Source organism: Miniopterus schreibersii (assembly GCF_964146895.1).
Source record: "Miniopterus schreibersii genome assembly, chromosome: 6".
Lineage (NCBI taxonomy): Eukaryota > Metazoa > Chordata > Mammalia > Chiroptera > Miniopteridae > Miniopterus > Miniopterus schreibersii.
In genome coordinates, this window is record NC_138107.1 from 40,720,835 (window position 1) to 40,739,076 (window position 18,242).

Here is an 18,242-nt window from a genome sequence, read left to right on the forward strand (position 1 = left end):
TCAATTCAGCCATGAGGCTACACACAAGAAAGGCAAGTGTGAGGCAGGAATTTGAGGGAACAACATGGATTGTCTACAGAGGTTCCAAGTTCCTTTCAACCCAAAGATTGTATCAGGCTGTCTACAGATCATATTATCTCCATAAGATTTCCTATTTCATTTTATGACTGCCTATCTCTTCTCCTCCATCTGCCAAGTTTGTAGTTCAAATAATCTGAGTTTTCCCTCCAAAATACCGGGGAGTCTATATAAAGCTCCAGGGTTTCAGAGCCACCCAGGTTCCTGACAGAAAGCAACCAAGGAGCCCTCAGGAAGCTTCCATCAGCTGCCAGGATTCTACAAGGCCCCTCCCAAGCTATCTCCTCTGGCCTTGCAGCAGGTGGACGCTCCTAGAGCAGTAGGAAGGGCAGGAGGCCTTCAGCTAACCTGCAATATCAGCCCAGCGCAGCCCACCCCACCTCCTTTTCTTTGCTTCCCCCACCTTTCTGCTCCGCCCCCCCCCCCCCCAGTTTACTTTTCCCCTCCCCAATTTTCCCGCACTTCTTCCTCACGTTTTTTTTCTTCCCTTCCCTCTCCTTAAAGCATCCTGTGGAGATTGGCCACAGCCGGTTTGCCTGGAGGAGTATAGAGTGCAAACAAACCTGCCCCCCCCCCCCCGCGGCTGGCCCCAGAAGAGGCCTCGGCTCCCGCCCCTGCTCGCACTAACTGCCCCTTCTCTGCCTGAGCCGCCGCCAGCAGCGCGCTCCAGAGGTGTGACCCTTTGTCCACACCTCCAAACCCGTGGGCCAGGTCTATAGCGCGGACAGCGCTGCCCTCTAGCGTTCCCGACCAGGAGCCCCGAGGGCGCCATCAGCTCCAGAATTTCTCTCTTACAGCCTCAGCAAGACCTGAAGCTCCGCTGAGCTCCGACCTCCAGGTCTCCTCTACCGCCGCCGCCCTCACGGCACCTCGGCTCCCCTTCTCGTCCCACCCGCCCCTTCTCCGCTCAGGGGTGGCCCGGGCAGCCGCAGCCGCCGGCTGGTTTCACAGACCGGCGCCCGCCCCGCTCCCGCTCCTCCCGGCTCTCGGGGCGCGCAGACTTGGTGAAGCGCAGCGCCCGCCGCCCTGTGCGCCTCGCTCGGGGCTCCGCCTCGCCGCAGCCCGGGCGCACCGGCGCGGGCAAGGGACAGCGCCCCGGGACTCAGCGCACCCAGGGCCGGCTGTCGCGAGAAGCGGTGCTCTGATAAAGCTCCGGGGAAAGGAGCGGTTCGAGCGAGACTTCTGGAGCCGGCGGAACGCCCCGGCTCGCCCCGTGCGCCGCGGCTGCACGCACCGTCCGCAAGGTGAGGGGCGCGCGCCTTCCCCGCCCACCCGCCTCCCGGCTCACCCCCCCAGACCAGAGGCTCGGGGCTGCCTTGGGGGGAGGCTCTGCTCTCTCTGTGGCGCAGAGGCGGCGGGATTGGGGCAGGGGGCGGGGGACCGCGGGGTCGCCCCGGCGCTGTGCCTGCCCCCGGGACCTCTTCGTGAAGAGCGCGTCCTACGGTCAGACACCCCGCCCCCCACCGTGAGAACCTGCGCGTCGGCATCGTGTGTAACTGTGGTTTACCGGTTTTATCCTGCTCCCTTGAGAAAAGATTTGAGGCTGTTTAGAGATCAAATAAACGCGAAAGGGGTTCTAGGAGGAAAAACTTGAGTGGAAATCACGCGGAGTGGGGTGTGCTTCGGAGACGGCCGGAGGTGGGGGCGTTTGCAAAGCCAACGCCGATGGAAAACGCTGTGATTAGGGAGCATGGCACGGGCTCTCCAGCCCTCACCGAGAAATGGGGCGCACAGTCCTCATAAGGAAAATACTCGGGTGGAGAGGTGGTGGGGCTGACTCGTTTCCTTAAATTACAAAACAAAGCTTGGAAGTGCAAGTTAAGAAGGGAAGTTTTGTCTTAAGCTATTTCCACTCGAGGAAATACTGCAAGGTGAGAGGCTGGCCCCCTTCGCAGTGAAAATGAAAGAGAATCGAGGCTAAATGGAAGTGGTTCCTGCTACCTCAGAATCGTACATGGTTTTGCAGTGTTCAAATGTAGATGCTTTATGTTTTTGTCTGCGTCCAGTTTTGGATAGGACCTTGTCTTCAACCCAACCCTGCTTGTCCTTGGCTTAGAAGGATGAGGCAGAGGGTGTCAGCATCCTAGGGAGTTTCTTCTTAACCTTCCCAGTTGTCCTTCCCTGCCTCCTGCACCGAATCTCCCAGCCCAGGAGGAAATAATAGATGGACAAATGGGTTGGGGGAAGGGTGCTTTTCCCAAATTATTCAGGGTTCTCCTACCATTCTTCTTTTACCTCCAGCTCCAAGCAGTATATGCTCTTGGCCTGAACTTGACACTGCTCTAGAATACAAATTTGCCAATAGTTATACATTCAGACATAACATGCATGACCTTAAACACCCAGGGTGGACTTGTGAATGTGGGGCTTTCCTGAGTTAACCCTGTTCATGGGGCAGCAAGTAGGGGCCCAGCTGGGTCTGGCTCCCTGTGCCATCTCTTCCATGGGGAGCATATTTGAAGTCTCTTTGAAATACATATTTCAGATACAAAGAGGAGATTATGAGCCAGCCTTTCTTCTCTTGCTGGTGCACTTGTATTCCTGCTGAATTAAATGACATGGCCCCGTCTTCAACAAATAAACGAGTGGAGGCATTTGAGGCCCACTTAGCAATTTCAGAAAATATGCCCACCTGCCTTTTTTCTCCCTTCTGAACTTTAGCCCCCACACCACAGATCTCTGAAAACGAAGTGGACCACCTAAGTGGGATTCAGCTCAATTTTTGTATTGCGTCTAAAGCAAAGTGTGTTGCTTACTTCTGAAATTGCATAGCACCTCCTCAGCTAACCATTTTGCTGCCTAGAGGTGGGAGAAGTGCTTCTGCTCAGGTATTTCATCACTAGAGAGCTATCTAGAGAAACTCCTTCAAATCCTGATTCATCATTGTTGATAGAACTTAACAATTATGTCATCATCACCCAATATGGGCTGTTGAAGCTCAAGGATTGCTACAGACCACTGTATAAATTGAGCCTTGTGGTGACAGAGCTGGAAAGAAGCTCAAAAAATAATTTAGCCAAGATTCTGGTCCTCAGAGCATTGGGATATGCATGCCTAAATATCCCTTTAGGTGGTCAGTGTTCCTTTCGTGACGATTTCCAGGGATGAAGGCTTCACAGATTATTTTTATATTAAAAAGTATTCAAATTAACCATTTATATCCACCAGCTGGCAAGTTAAAAATTCTACAGAAATCAACATCACAAACATAGTAAACTCAAGTTTTCATTCTTTTCTCTTCTCCTGCCCATGGTGGCTTTACTTGGGGTTACATTCCTAGACCAAGTACTCCTATGTATCCTGCTGGACACACTATTCCCTTGGGCATGTGTTGAGACGTGAGTCACAGCCTCCCTTGCAACTCCCCCTGATGTCACCTTCATTAGCTATTGTGGTATCTATTCAGAACATTTGCTCCCCATTTCTTTTTATTGATGCTTGGTCAGCATTGATCATGTAAATGAATTTCTACTCGTTGGAAGAAAATAATAAAGTTAGGATTTCTCAGAAATGATATTTAGGGAGAGACAACATCCAGGACACATGTCTAGCCCAGGTGACACTGCAGTATGTTCCCACTCCCTCCTGCTTGATGAGATTATTGTTGGAGAGCAAAGTGAGATGCTTCACTAACAGCACCTCATCCCCAACTGGCTCAAGCTCCTCTCTATCAACATATTACACCACCGCCACCACTACCACCACCAAGGTTTCAAATTCAAAGTAGATCCCTTTTCAGAAAACCTCAGGCCCTGACCCATTAGGTCATCTGCTCATTACTCAAACATCCTGTTCCCTACTCTTCACCTTTACACTCAGGTCTCTCTTTTTTTTAATGTTTCTGTGGTCCTTCTTGGAATTTTATTTCTGTGCTACCCTTTAACAGTAAAAGATCTAAATCTAATACTTTAATATGGGGAGGCCTTCCCTCTATTTCTTTCAGCTCATTTACATAAGAAAATAAGCTTGAGGCTGTTAAGAGTTGAATTTCAACCAAATAGGGATTTATTGTTTATACTATATGTTATCAAGGTCATCTCAAGGCAGAGGTGAATCTGGGCATCTCATGCTTTATGCTTCTATCTTCTCCACCTCCCACATTTTATACATGTGAAATTATATGAACATAAACTTCAGGGAAACACTGAAGATGAGTATGCTAAGTGGGGGGGAGATGGGTGGACAGGAAGGAGAAAAGGGGGCAATCTGCAATTGGGCAGCAACTTTTGAGAGTGGCTGACTTCTTTGTTTTCTCCTCCCTGAGTCATTTTCTAGAACCAGAATTATGGCCCCCGAAAGCTTAGGGCCCAGGTGAGTCAACTTTCCAAAGTTCATCTTCCTGGAAATGAAAGGACTTTCATCAGTATCCAATCTACTTTTTATAATTTGGTAAACCTTTCCACATTTTATGAATTAAGAAACTGAGAACCAGAATTTATAAAGACCATTCAGTCAATTGGCATATTCCTGGATCACAACAAATTGGTAAAATCCTTGAGAATTTTAATACAGTTTGATTCTAATTTTATTAGTTCTTTTCTTCTTTTTGGGGGGGTGAGGGGAGGGGGGTCTCACCCACTGTGGATGACTGATTACCTGGTTTACTGTGGCTCTTATAGACTGATGTCCTAATAGACATCAGTACTTTTTTTTCATTGTTGTATTCCCTTAAGACATGTGAAATGAAAAATACAATAGCCAGCAGAACATGTGTAATAGGTTTATTGTTAGAACTCTCTCCTGTTGATCACATTCAGTTGTAGGATTAGAAAGACAAATTCCTTTAGAAGAACCTGTAAAAACCCAATTTGGTTCATTTTAAATTACAAGTTGCATGAGGAATGAGAACCTCAAGAGTTTGGTTATCAGTACAGACCAGACGGAAGGTCTTTATGAAATCTGACATAAGAAGAAAAGCATTTTCATAGCAAGAAGATAATATTTTGAAAAACAGAAACCAATAGCAGCAGCAGCTTACAGTTTTAAACTCCCAGATCCTTCCGTGACCCTATCTACCTAAAGTGACCAAATAAAGCAACAGTGGACTCCATGAAATATCTTTCCGTAGCTGCAGCTGTTCTTTATCCCTTTATCAGATATCGGCAGGCACGTGCTGATACTTCCAAGGGATTTGGGAAGGATCCAACTTGAATGTTAAGGTGTTTTTTGTTGGGACAGTTTGCCTAAGAAAGTCAAATCTGTGTTAAGGTTTGTATTCTTGGTAATTGAAGACAAGCCAGAGTGTCTTTGGGGAGTAAACTGCACCAAATGGATAGTGAGATTGATAAGCAGTACCTTCCAAAAAGTGACTTCAGCTACGATACCTTACTAGTGTTCAGAGTGATCCTAACTCCATTCATCTGCACTGGGGGAGGGGAGCAAGGGGAAGGAGCTAGCACGTGATGAGTGTCCACTCTGCCTCAGGGCTTTGCTAAGAACTGCACATGTATTCTTTTATTTAATCCTCACGAAAGCGATGCGGGATAAGTATCATCAGCCCCACAATTTATTCGTTCATTAAAAAACCTGTATTTGTCATCCAAATGCCTGACCTGTTGTCCTCTTCAGGGAACTACAAACAAGCCAGAGTGAGTGAAGTGAGCACACACAAGGGGATTAGCAAAAGAAAAGTTTTGAGAAGTGTGCTGGTCATAAGAGGGGATCGTGTGAATCTGGGCTTTACTCCGTAGGCCTCTAGGAATCATCATAGGATTTTAAAATGTATTTATTAAGAATAATATAAGTAGCCCAGTCGACATGGCTCAGTGGTTGAGCATCAGCCCATGCACCAGGAGGTCCCGGGTTAGATTCCTGGTCAGGGCACATGCCCGGGGTTGCAGGCTGGATCCCCAGCAGGGGGTGTGCACCGAAGGAGGCAGCAGATTGATGTTGATGTTTCTCTCTTATCGATGTTTCTATTTCTCTCTCCCTCTCCCTTCCCCTCTCTCTAAAATTAATAAAAACACATTTTTTAAAAAGAATAATGTACATACAGGAAAGTGTGCAAATCCTAAGTGTTAAGCTCTACAACTTCTCCCAAAGTGAACACACCCTTATAACTAACCACCACCAAGGTAAGAAATGGAACATCACCACCACTCAAGTTCCCTTCCTGTCCCCACCCAGTCACTACTTCACCCTGCTCCCTAGATGTCACCACCGGCTGCACCAACATGCTAGATTATTTTGAGCTTTCTATACACCTAAGTTGTACAGAATGGCCTCTTTTGTGAATTGGCTCGTTGCTCCTCACTTACGTGTATGCTTGGTCAGTAGCTTGTTCATTTGTTGTTGTAATATGGCATCGTATTGTACGAAGGTGCCACACTTCAATTATGCATTCTACTGTTGATGGGTATTTGAGTTGTTTCCAGGCTTTTGCTATAATAAATAATGCCTCATTGTAAAATTTTAAGCTGTTGGCAAAAATAAGTAGTTTGGTGTTAGAGAGAGCTCATCCTGGCTGCAGTGTGGAGTGGAATGGAATGGGTCTGGAGGATGCAGTTGCCATTATGAGAACCCAAACCAAGGCAATAGCAGTAGACACGGAGAGCGGGAAATGGAAACAAGATGAATTGAGGCTGTGGGGGAAGAAAGAAAGTATGACATGCAGAGAGTAAATGGAGGTAAGGAGTGAAGAAAGGCATGGAATGCAGACAATTCCCAGATGTCTAGACCTGGGAAATAATGTTTCCTTTTTCACCAAGCCTGAGAACACAAGAACCTGAATAAGAACATATTTGTTAGATCTCAGAAGATTAAAAGAATTGCCCAAGGCAACTCTAAATCTGTGTTTCTGCTGCAAAGCACTTCGTTTCTCCCCTGGTTCCCACCATGCCCCTTCCTCACAGCACCCCTCACACCCCAATTTGTAATGGGTAGTCACCTAAAAAGGAACACCTACTTCATATTTCCTGAACTGTCAACCTCTGAATCATTTGCTTTTCCCTTCAGTTTTGTCTCCTTTTAGCAACATAATCATAAGAAAAGAAGGAGATGATGATGAATCAGCTAAAACTTTTTTTTTCTTTACCTTTTAGACTGCAAGACAGAGTTCAGGGTAAGAGACTGGAAATAAAGGAAATAGAATGTAGATAGTCTTGTCTTGTTCTAGTTGGTTCTGAAGGACAGACTCAATTAACAAAAGTTCAGGGAGGCAGATTCCAATGCTTCATGGAAGGATTGTCTAATACTATCTGAAAATGCACTTAAACTGCCTGTGAGTGTGGACTCTGCAGCATTGGGAAGGGCCGTGTCTTCGGAGGCAGGTCACAGGTTAGATTCTCCATACTCTAAGAGAAACATATTCTACAATGGGGCGTATTGTGCTGGATGTTTATTAGGGACCCACTGTGGAGGAAGGGAAGGAAGCAGGATTGGGCAGAGGGAGCAGTTAAGAGGCAAAGTGGGACCAAGAACAGGCTCAGCCAACCCTGTGGGGGCAGAGTTCTGAGCTAAAATGATCCAACAGAGTTGTCCCAAGCTAGGTCAAAAGTGTTGGGTTAGGTAAACTGCTTCCTGCATCAGGAATTAAATGTCGGCTGCCACATGAATGACACAGTCTTGGGAGAGGAAGTTCTCTGCCTCTGAAGACATCCTTGAAGAGGCTGACAGTTGAAGATGGTCCTGACCCAGTCCTAGCAGCTGGGCTACAAGCCCTTTCGTCTTTATTTTTTTTACATGTACTTTTTAAAAATTATTAAGTGTATTGGGGTGACATTGGTTAATAAAATTAGATAAGTTTCAAGTGTACAGTTGCCCTTTCTTGAGGAAGGGATCTCAGCAGTATGTCTCTGTTCCATCTCAAGACAATTTTTAAAAAATATATATTTTTCTTAATTTCAGAGAGAGGAAAGAAGAGAGGGAGAGAGAGATGGAAATATCAGTGATGAGAGAGAATCATTGATCAGTTGCCTCCTGCACACCTCCTACTGGGGATCCAACCAGAAACCTGGCCATATGCCTTGACCAGGAATCAAAACAGAGACCTCCTGGTCCTCAACCACTGAATCAGACTGGCTGGGCTCGGGAAATTTTTTATATGGACTTCAAATACAAAGGATTAAACCAAATAACTTTCTAGGATCCTCCCAACTCTGAGGTCTGCATTTACTTGTTTCATTATATCAAGGTTTCTAAGCCACTGAGAATTTACAAATTGTTATAAACGATTTTCCATTTTGCCTTTGATCTCTCCTCCCTTCCATTTTGGCAAGTAAATATACCACTTGAACCACTCAAAATGGATGGGTGGCAAAAATCCTTAAAATAAACATACGTGGCCCCTTCATGCAGAACTTCTCATATGGAGGTAGAGAAGGTGTACTGCCAACTGTCTCCAGAAGGAATTTTAGATAATCATAAAGGGACTGTGTGTGTGTGTGTGTGTGTGTGTGTTGGTAATACCAATATTTAATACTTAAAAAAGACTTCACTATAACTGCTCCTTTATGAATGGACCTGCATGACAACTGAAATATAACTGCAAAACTGCTCATGAAAAACCTCCTTACTTTCTGGGCCTATTCAACTCAGTAACACAGTACCCGGCAAAGGGATTTTGTGCTGTATACTTTTGACAAAGGACTGGCTAATACTTGTCAGCCTGAAGAACCTCTCAGAGCAGATTCTTCTGGGAAACTCTGCTCTCCCAGCAGACACAGCAGCGCTGGAACTGGAGATGCTGCCTCTGACCTCGCGATTCATTCCATTTTTGCCTTAGTGCTGGGCCTGCTGCTCCTAGCTTTCCCACAACTGCCTTTATTGGATTCTTACCAAGAGCCACTCCACAAAATTTTGATGGCCCAGAAAAGGTAGAATCACACTCTGTTTTCTGCATCCATCCCAGCTCCTTTCTTGAGTGCTGTTTGCCCCCCCCAGTTTGGTCTCCTTTCAGAAACTGTTTTAGTGTCTGCAAAACATTGTGATAAAAGACACATGGTCTTTTAAGAAAATGTCACTGATTTTTTTTTGCCCTTTGTTGTGTTAATTTTCTTTAACGTTCTTGCTCCAGTTCTTCAGTTTGATTCTATTGATTGCAATCTTATTCTCCCCCTCACTTTGTTCTTATCACCTAAAGTAAATTCTTTAGTTGCCTTGTGTCTCAGCTGTCCCATCTCTAAAGTGTGAGTGATAATTCCTGCCTTATAGACATATTGTGAGGAGCAAAGAAAGGACAGGGCAACATAGGCTGTGAGGAAATGTTTGTATTATTACAATTATTATCTTTATAATTATTCTTGTGTGGTAGAAATAATACTGACCTAAATTTAGGTGAAGAATGTGATGCCGGCTTGTAGAAAATAGAGAGATGGGTCCAGGCTGAGTTCCACTCTTCTGAACACTATTGGCAAGAACTTTCCTCTTTTATTTACTAAACCTTGCCTCAGATCAGGTATGTTCTCAAGCCCCCAAGAATGCCCTTGGGTGCTACTTTCTCCAACCACTGAATCTCCACAATGACTTTACTCACATACTTCCTTTATAGATTCAGGAGAACACAATCCCAGGATGTGACTGGAGTTCCATTTGCAAGTGCTCTGCACGCAGAAAGTCACTTGATTTTTTCATGCTCTGTAGTGGTGCCTCTCAAACCTTGGTGTGCAGAAGAATCCCCTGGAAAGCATAAACCTCAGGTTCCTGGTCCCCACCTGCAAAGCTGCTAATTAATCAGTAGGGTCTAGGTGAGGCCAAGAATTTGCATTTCTCCTGAACTCCCTGGTGATGTTGATTCTGCTAGTCTGCAAATCACACTTTAGGTAGCACAGATCTACATGGGTCAGCATGACATACAAAACTAAATGTTTTTGTTACAGTTAAAGAGATAGAAAAAGTACAGGAGAACTTACTCTCAAAGAACTATAGCCCTGATTGGAGACATGTAAACTTTAAGCAAGAAAACATATCGGTCTCATGTCGAAAATATTTTATCACCAGAGTCATCTTCATGGGGAAAGCAAACTGCCTTTAAAAGTGAGCAAGAATATCATCAATGAGCCAATCGATGCCCAGCTCAAAGGCTATTAGAAGTTTACAAAATTCAATGTATATTCATATTTTAAAAAAACAACACTAGCAAACTAGAAGTAGAAGAAATAAATTTCTTAGTAAACTAAAAATGAAAAGTTTTTCACAATAAGAGCATATTTCTGAAACAATAGCTAATATCATGCTTATTGGTAAAGCACTATAAAGATAAAATGAGGATGTCTGCTAATACCACCATTATTTAACATTCATCTGACCATTCAATGCAATAGAAACAAAACAAAGAAAAAAGGAAAGGAAAAGAAGAAGAAAGGTGTTATAAATTTATAAGTTCTGGTCCAGCTGCATTATTATTTCAGATTCTGGAAGGGTTCATTGAGACCCATGTTACAGCTGCCTACCACAGTATAATAATATACGAAAGCTCTTTGATAAGGGCTCAATTTCGTATCAGCTGCAGATATTACCTCATAGTACTGTTCTTAGGCTGGAATAAGATAATCTGGGTAAGAGAAATTTATAAAATGCACATTTTCATGCATTATCAAGATTTTATTAGTTTTATTAACATTGATCATCTAGTTCCAAATTGCAAGTGGTGATATACAAACAGCAAACCAAAGATTCAGACATCTGATCTGTGTGTGGCCTTGGAAAAACCATTTATTTGTTTCATTCACTAGTTCTCTTATAAGAGCAATGACAATAGCAGCTTTACCAGGATAAAGTGAGACAGAATACATAAAATTATGCTGAAACCTAAAAAGTTAGATGATAATAACAATAATAAAAAACATTTTATATTTCAGCTACTACTTCTTGTTCCTTTGTTGACAATTGAACTAAACAGATGTGATTTTTTTTATCAGTTGTGTTTTTATTTTATTTTTAAAATTTATCTTTATTGTTGAAAATATTACAGATATCCCTCCTTTCCCACCATTGACCCTCTCCACCCTGCTCCAGCCCCCTCCCCAGGCCTTCCTCACACTATTGTTTGTCCATGGGCTATGCATGTATGCATATAAGTTCATTGGTTAATCTCTTCCTGTCCCTCCTCACTATGTTTTTAGATGTTTGTACCAAATTATACTACTCCCAACTTTTATAGTAATTTTATATGGCTTAATAATACTTTGCATTGCACATCAGATATGCTGCCTTGAAAAGTGGATGCAAATAGAATTTTTGGAGACTAACCCATAATTAAAATGTACAGAGAGGGCTTCCATATATTTAGTGGAATTTTATAATGTATGTGAGATATTGTAATATAATTAGTGTTTTTCTAATATAAATCATTATATTTAATTAGCTTGAATTTTCTGACATTATATCAAGTGCTCTAGAATTGGGCACACCTGTATAAATATTCTTCCAGCATATAATCAAGCCTTATAGTTATTAAAGAAAGAACTCACACACAGCCTTTTGAAGTAGGCAAATATAACCAACTCTTGGTTATCTCAAAGAATGTTTTACGTTTGATTCTTGTTTTATCTACATTTCTTTTCTCACTCTACTCTGAGACAAATTTAACAAGTAAAGTTCAACATCCTCTGTTCAACTACTTTAAAGTTTTTTTCCTCCTGATTATGAATGAATTACATATTCAATGTAGAAAATATGAAAATACAGAAAAGTATACAGAATGGAATTAAAATTACCTAAAACCCCACCACCAAGACATAACTAATAACTACTATTGATACTTAGATGCATTTCTGACCCCCACTCCCACAGTACTGTTCCTCTATAAGGCAGAAAACATGTTTCTTTCTAAAGAAAATTAGAAGCATAGTATGTATTTTTGAGCTAATTAACTTTTTTCAATTAACATTAAATCTTTAATATTTTCACATATAATTAAATATTCTTTTAAAACATCACTTCTAGCCCTGACTGGTGTGGCTTAGTTGGTTGGGCATGGTCCCATGTACCGAAGGGTTGCCTGTTCCATTCCCGATCAAGGCACAGGCCCGGGTTTTGGGCCTTGATGCCCAGTAGGGGCTATACAGGAGGCAGCTGATCAATGTTTTGCTCTCACATTGATGTTTCTCTCTCTCTCTCCCTCTCCCTTCTTCTGTCACCAAAAAAAAAAATCAATCAAAAAAGATCACTTCTTATAAGTATATAATATTCGATTGTGAGGATATACCATAACTTATTTAACCAATGATTACTATCGCACCTTTAGGTTATCACCATGTTTTTTAATATACAGCATTATAAAATTATAGTGTCAAAAGAAAATTTTTACATAAATATTTCTCCTTCATTATACTAATTATTTTAGTAAAAATTCTGTAGCAAAGGAGTTCTTGAAGTCAGTAGGGGGAAATGAAGTTTGGTAATTTGAGTGTGGATAAAATTGATATACACATCATAGCTTTTTCTTCCCCCTTCCCTTCCTTCCTTGGACAAAAATTTACAGGCTTTTAGTGTTGGAAATTGCCAAAGCAGCAATCTAATTGGGGTGACCATCTGTCATTTTTTTCCCTATCCAGCATCCATCCCCCTTCTGTGGTAGCAGTGCCCTGACTTCCTTGAGCAACCACACCTCTTCACTCTCGATCTGTATGGTTCAGATCAAATGAATATACCGTTTGCTCCAATAGTTACGTGTGACCCAGACCAATCACAACACCTTGTTCTCCCAGCCACTGTGGCTGGTTTAGGGATGGCCAGTGATCCAGGGCAGACCAATCAGAATCAGTGTAACCCAGTTCAGGGTTTACAGGTGCCATCAAGGCACTATATCTACACTGTCTGTGGAGATTTAAGGATGTATGCCTGGAACTGCCAGGACCTGGCATATGGGGAAAGATTCTTTTTTTTTTTTTTTAATTGATTTCTAGAGAGAGAGAGGAAGGAAGAGAGAGAGAAAGAAACATCGATCGGTGGCCTCCCATAAGTGCCTCAACCCAGGATCAAACCCACAACCTAGGTGTATGCCCTGACTGGGAATTGAACACACTACCTCTTGGTGCACAAGACCAGGCTCCACCCAACCGAGCCACCCGACCAGAATGATCAAAGATTCTTGATTGCATTGTTTGAGTTTCTGGACCCACCAGTGCCTGATCTACTGTGGACATTGAAGTTTCCCAAGCAAATACATTCCCTTTTTTGCAAAAAACAATTTAAGAGGATTTCTGCCATTTATGTTTGAAAGGATCATTACTAATCCAGTGATCTTCCACTCTCAAATGATGAAAATGAGTTATGGTTGAGATAGTGCAAGTACATACTTTAGAACTTTTTGAGTTGTGGTTAAGACAGGTCTGGAGCTGACCCCTAGTCCTGTCACTCACGTCACATCGCATGACCTTTGCCCACCTCAGCTTCCTTGCCTCTACAAAGAGCAGAATGCTAATGCTTACCCCATAGGGGTTTTGAAGGGATAGATAAGTTAATATGTGAAAAGTGCTTAGAGCAGTGCCTGGCACCTCTTAAGTGTTATATAAGTGTGTCCCTGATGCTACTGTTGTTATTTGGAAGGCAGAAAGTGAAACACAGGAGGGTAAATTTTGCTCATGCAGAGATTTACTGGCTAAGCTAAATTCAGACTTAGGTGTCTTCTGTTCTCTGCTCAGTGGACCTTTTCAAAACTTAGCCATGTCATCATTTTTATGACAGAGACTGAAGCATTAAAGCATGAAGCTTTGAGAGGGTTTCTGTCCACATATTTGCATATTTTTGTCAAAAGTGTTTGAGGGAAGTCTAGAGCCCACAAAACAGGTGTATGTTACCAGCAGTGAGCCGACCCTATTGTTAGGACTCCAGGTTATAACTTGTAACAACATCTCTTATTATAATAAATCTAATTGAATTTATTGTTAAATTTATTTTTAATTAAAATACATTTTATTATAATTTCTATTATTACAAGTGACTGAAAAAGAAATACTTGGTGCCTTTCTCTGATTTCTATTTTAAATAAAATATACCTTCCCACTAAACCAGTTGCTCTTGCAGAATGCTTAAGTCATTCAGCATTCAGTCAGTAATCTCCCATTACCCACTGAGCACTGGGTGGACGTGTTTACTGGGGGAGGCAGCTGGTCTCTCCCAAATGGAAATCAGATTTCATTACGTCTGGCTTAGAGAGAATGTGGCATATGGCAAACGAACACACAGCTGCGTGGTAAATTTTTCCACCGAGAATTAGTCTAATACCTAAATGCACAGTGAAAAAAACATTATCTAAATAAGAATATTATATTTAAATTCCTCATCACTGTTAAAGAGTCAGGTCATTCCCTTCAATTATAACAAAATCGCACTATCTTACTTGAAAAAGTACATGTTACCTAGTATTTAATGTCATGCTATTCAAGCCCAGCCTGCCTTTGAAATTCTATTATTAAAAAATACTTTCAGGCAGCTACATTGCCTGTTATTAAAGCTTTCTGTAAAGCCTTGCAGAGCTCTGATGGAAATGGAGGACATGGAGGAATGGTACTGTGGTGGGAAGGTCCATGGCCTGGAGCTTTGGAAAGTCAGGTCAGCGTTCAAATACAGCCCTGCCACGCCTTGGCTGCCTGACACTGAGAAAGGTACTTATCTACCTTCTGCCTTAGTTTCCATATCTGTAAAATGGTAGTAATAATATCACAAAATGATCATGATAATACAAACCTCATAGGATTGTTGGAATCAAAATGAGAAAATGCATACAGTGTTGTTAGCATACCTGCTGCATAGTAAGCATGCAAAAATAATGAGAGCTGCTTTTTATTGATTCTAGAGTTTTGCTGAATTATCTTTGTAACCATGGGAAAATTACCAAACTTTTCTGGGCCTCAGTTTTGTCATCTTTACAAGTATATTGTATCATATTCTGTATAAAATGCCTTTCAGGTTTAAATGCTATGACAATGCCTGTAGGTGTTGGAGTAAACCAAACATCTGTAACAGCGTCAAAGTGGAGAGAATTTTTCAAACCTGTTGTTTTACAAGGAAATTGAGTGGCATCCGTTCTCCAAGGTTTATCACCTTCTCAGGTAGAATGTCAAGGTTTATCCACTCGTGACCTTTTGTCCATCCAGTGCTCAGATTTTTCAACATCATTTGGGGAGGAAAGTTCAATGGTTCACTGCAGAACTTCCCTCATCACAATGATTTTAATAGTATCTTTGACACTATTTCAGATTCCATAATGAAGCTGTATCATAATCAAAGGACTTCATGATATTGACAACACAGACAAAAGAAACCAATTCAAAATGAACTTGGTTCATGAGGGCCGCTAATGTAGACTTTTCCCACCCAATTGTTTAGGTAGGGTGGGTGTTAGATGCACTATCTAGTTGTCTACACTGGTCAAACTAACCTGAAAATCTCCTTATTAGCCCTTAATTTTGTACTTGCCCAACAGTCTTGGAAGTATTTGTGGTTTTCTTTTCATAAAGAGCTTTTAAATTTTTTTGCTTAGACTCCAAAGTAAGAAATTAAATAGCATACTTTCAACCTAGATTCCGAAAGCCTCCACACATCATTAAATCTAAATTGATAAGTATTTTTTTACTTAAAAGATGCAACTTTTAAACCTAGTGTCACTTTCTATGTGAATAACTATAGTTGTATTGATATACGAGCTCTAGGGGGAAAGATAGGCTAGAACAGCATTAGCTGTTAAGCAGATTTTAACCTGATAATAATGAGCCTCTTATGACAGGTGTGTTTATGTATTATCTGATGTTTATACTCATTTTTCAAAATGAATTATAGATTGATAAAGGATATATCCAAAACTCAATTCACTGGAAGAATAAACAGTAGGTATGTCTATTTAAATATACCCTGTGAGACTGAAAAATGTTTTCCTTCTAATAATATAATTGGAATTTTAGTGGCACACAATATTTTTGGCCCCTAGGTTGACTACTGGCCTAAGTACACCAGAAAATAAAATAGAAATTAGACACAGCCAAGCACTGGCAAATATCCTTTTATTTGATTATTAAGAAACTCATAATAACTGCCTTTTCATTGATGGTTGAGGCTTTCTTGATTACAAGTAACATATTCCCATTTCAAATTATCCTAATCATGAAGGGAATTTATTAGAAGATGCTAGGACATTTGATGTCCAAGAGCCAGAGCTATCCGCTGGGCAGTCATCAAGAACCTAGAACCCAGTGTGCATCTGCCTGTCTTTCCCCCCCCCCTCTTTTCTACCTCCTCTCCACCCCCTCTCTTCCCCTCTTCCCCTCTCCCTGGATTAGCTTCCAGTGCTCCTGCATGTGCATGGCCCATTGCAGGTGTTCCAAGCTCCTCAGTTTAGATGTCCAGATTCAAACAACTCAGAGTCTCTTACTCACAGTTTCAAATTTTTAGAAAAGAGACTGATTGGCCCAGCTACAGTTAGCTGCCCCTGGCCCAGTCAACAATGTCCAGGGTGTGAGGTTATGGAACCCAAACGTGGTTGCTGGGAATCTAGTCCTAGCAAGAGGGCAACAGTGTGCAGAAAAAAAGAGGATATGGATTGTAGATATACTCCCCCAAAAGTTGTCTACTCTTCCTTTTGGCTGGCACGTAGACACACACACACACACACACACACACACACACACACATCTACCTTTCTTTCCACTTACTAAGAGTTCTACCTGCTATACATGATTCAACCATGTTACATTAAACTACACTCTCCCCCACCCTCTTTCTAAAGGGAGCTAATCCAATCACTCATTTCTAGCAACTGAAACCAAAAATGTTGTCAAGGGTCCCTCTTCTCGAATGATTTACAGATTAGTCCATTTTTTTTCTCTAGATCAGACTCCATTTTGCTCAGACAACACTCCTTTCCACCCTGCAGTGCAGTGGTTACAGGAGAAAATTAGCTTACAGAGCCACAAACACTCCCACTTAGAAACAGAAGCAAAAAGCAAAACTCTTTTCTGCAACACCATATATTGGCTACCATTGCATCCCACAGGACAAGGCTTATAAAGTAAAGAGTATGATAAACGACATACTTTATGAGCATCCATTGGTATTGGGATGGGTGGGTTAATCAACTGTTTCATCGTAACATGATGCAAGTGAGGGTACCCTTTCTACGTGCTGCCCTGAGTGACTCAGCCCATCAGTTCCACATTCCCTCTGTAGCTCTGTTAATTATAGCCTTCTCTATTGATATAGTTTCTCTCTTAGTTAGGATTCTTGGGTTGCAAGTAAAAACATACACAGATACAAAACCACACCCTTCAAGTTAGTTTAGGGGAAAAAATAGATTGCGAGAAGTTTATTAGAAGGATACATGGTTGTATCAGTTAGCGTTTACTGAATAACAAATGACCCCAGAACTTAATGACATAAAACAACACCCTTTATTTAACTCAATTTTGGAGATTAACTGGGTAATTTTTCTGCTCTGGTCCAGTCCAGCTGGTCTCTGCTCAGACTGCTCTGCACACAGCTGGCAGGTCAGTTACAAGCATGATGAGCTAGTGTGTTTTCACATTTCTGGGGTTGGCAGGCTGTCAACAAGTGTAGAGGAAGCAGGTGGGCCGTGTGGTTCTCAACATCCAGGATACTAGACAAAGTATCTTCACTTGGCGGTTGCTGGGAGCCCACTGTGTGGCAGGGGATGTTGTGGGATCCTTCTCAGAGGCACTTTGTATCACAGTGTGTAATGACAAAACCTGCATGTGTGAAGTAAGTACTCTATTACTAAGCCAGTAGCAGGCAAGTGCAACAAAAAATGAAAACAAGCTTGTAATTTTCTTTTATTCCTTCTGAACCTGAAGCACCAGAAAAACCTCTTTTAGAAGGTTTGTAAACAATATTTAATGGAAGTTAAATTTGGTCTGCAGCATATTTTTTATTTGATGTTTTCCCCTTATCTTGGGAACATCCCCAAATGAAAAACATATTCCTGAGCACCCTCCCAGGATGCATCTGGTAAATGAGTGCAGCATAAACCAAAGCAGTGGGCTCTCTGCTTCCCGGTAGTAAGCCTGGTTTTTCAGGAGCTTCCCTGAGCCCATGTCTTATGACCTCACCACACTTTCCTCACCACACTTCCCAGAGGTCCAGCAAAGAATCAGCTTCCCCAGCACTCTTGTTGGGGAAGATGGTATCTCTTGCTGGCACCACCACTTATTTCCTACAGAGTGATTGAGAGGGAACATGGGCCCCATGCAGATTATCTTCCCATCTTCACTTGC

General features: G+C 42.1%; 1 protein-coding gene across 1 annotated transcript in view; it reads left to right on the top strand.

Moving 5' to 3' along the window:
- The first annotated feature begins 1,132 nt into the window (after positions 1-1,132).
- HTR1E (5-hydroxytryptamine receptor 1E) overlaps positions 1,133-18,242 on the top strand; it is a 61,211-nt gene continuing 44,101 nt past the window's right edge. The window contains exon 1 of the mRNA XM_081140601.1: positions 1,133-1,322. The gene's annotated coding sequence lies outside the window, so the exon portion shown is untranslated. The remainder of the gene's footprint in view (positions 1,323-18,242) is intronic.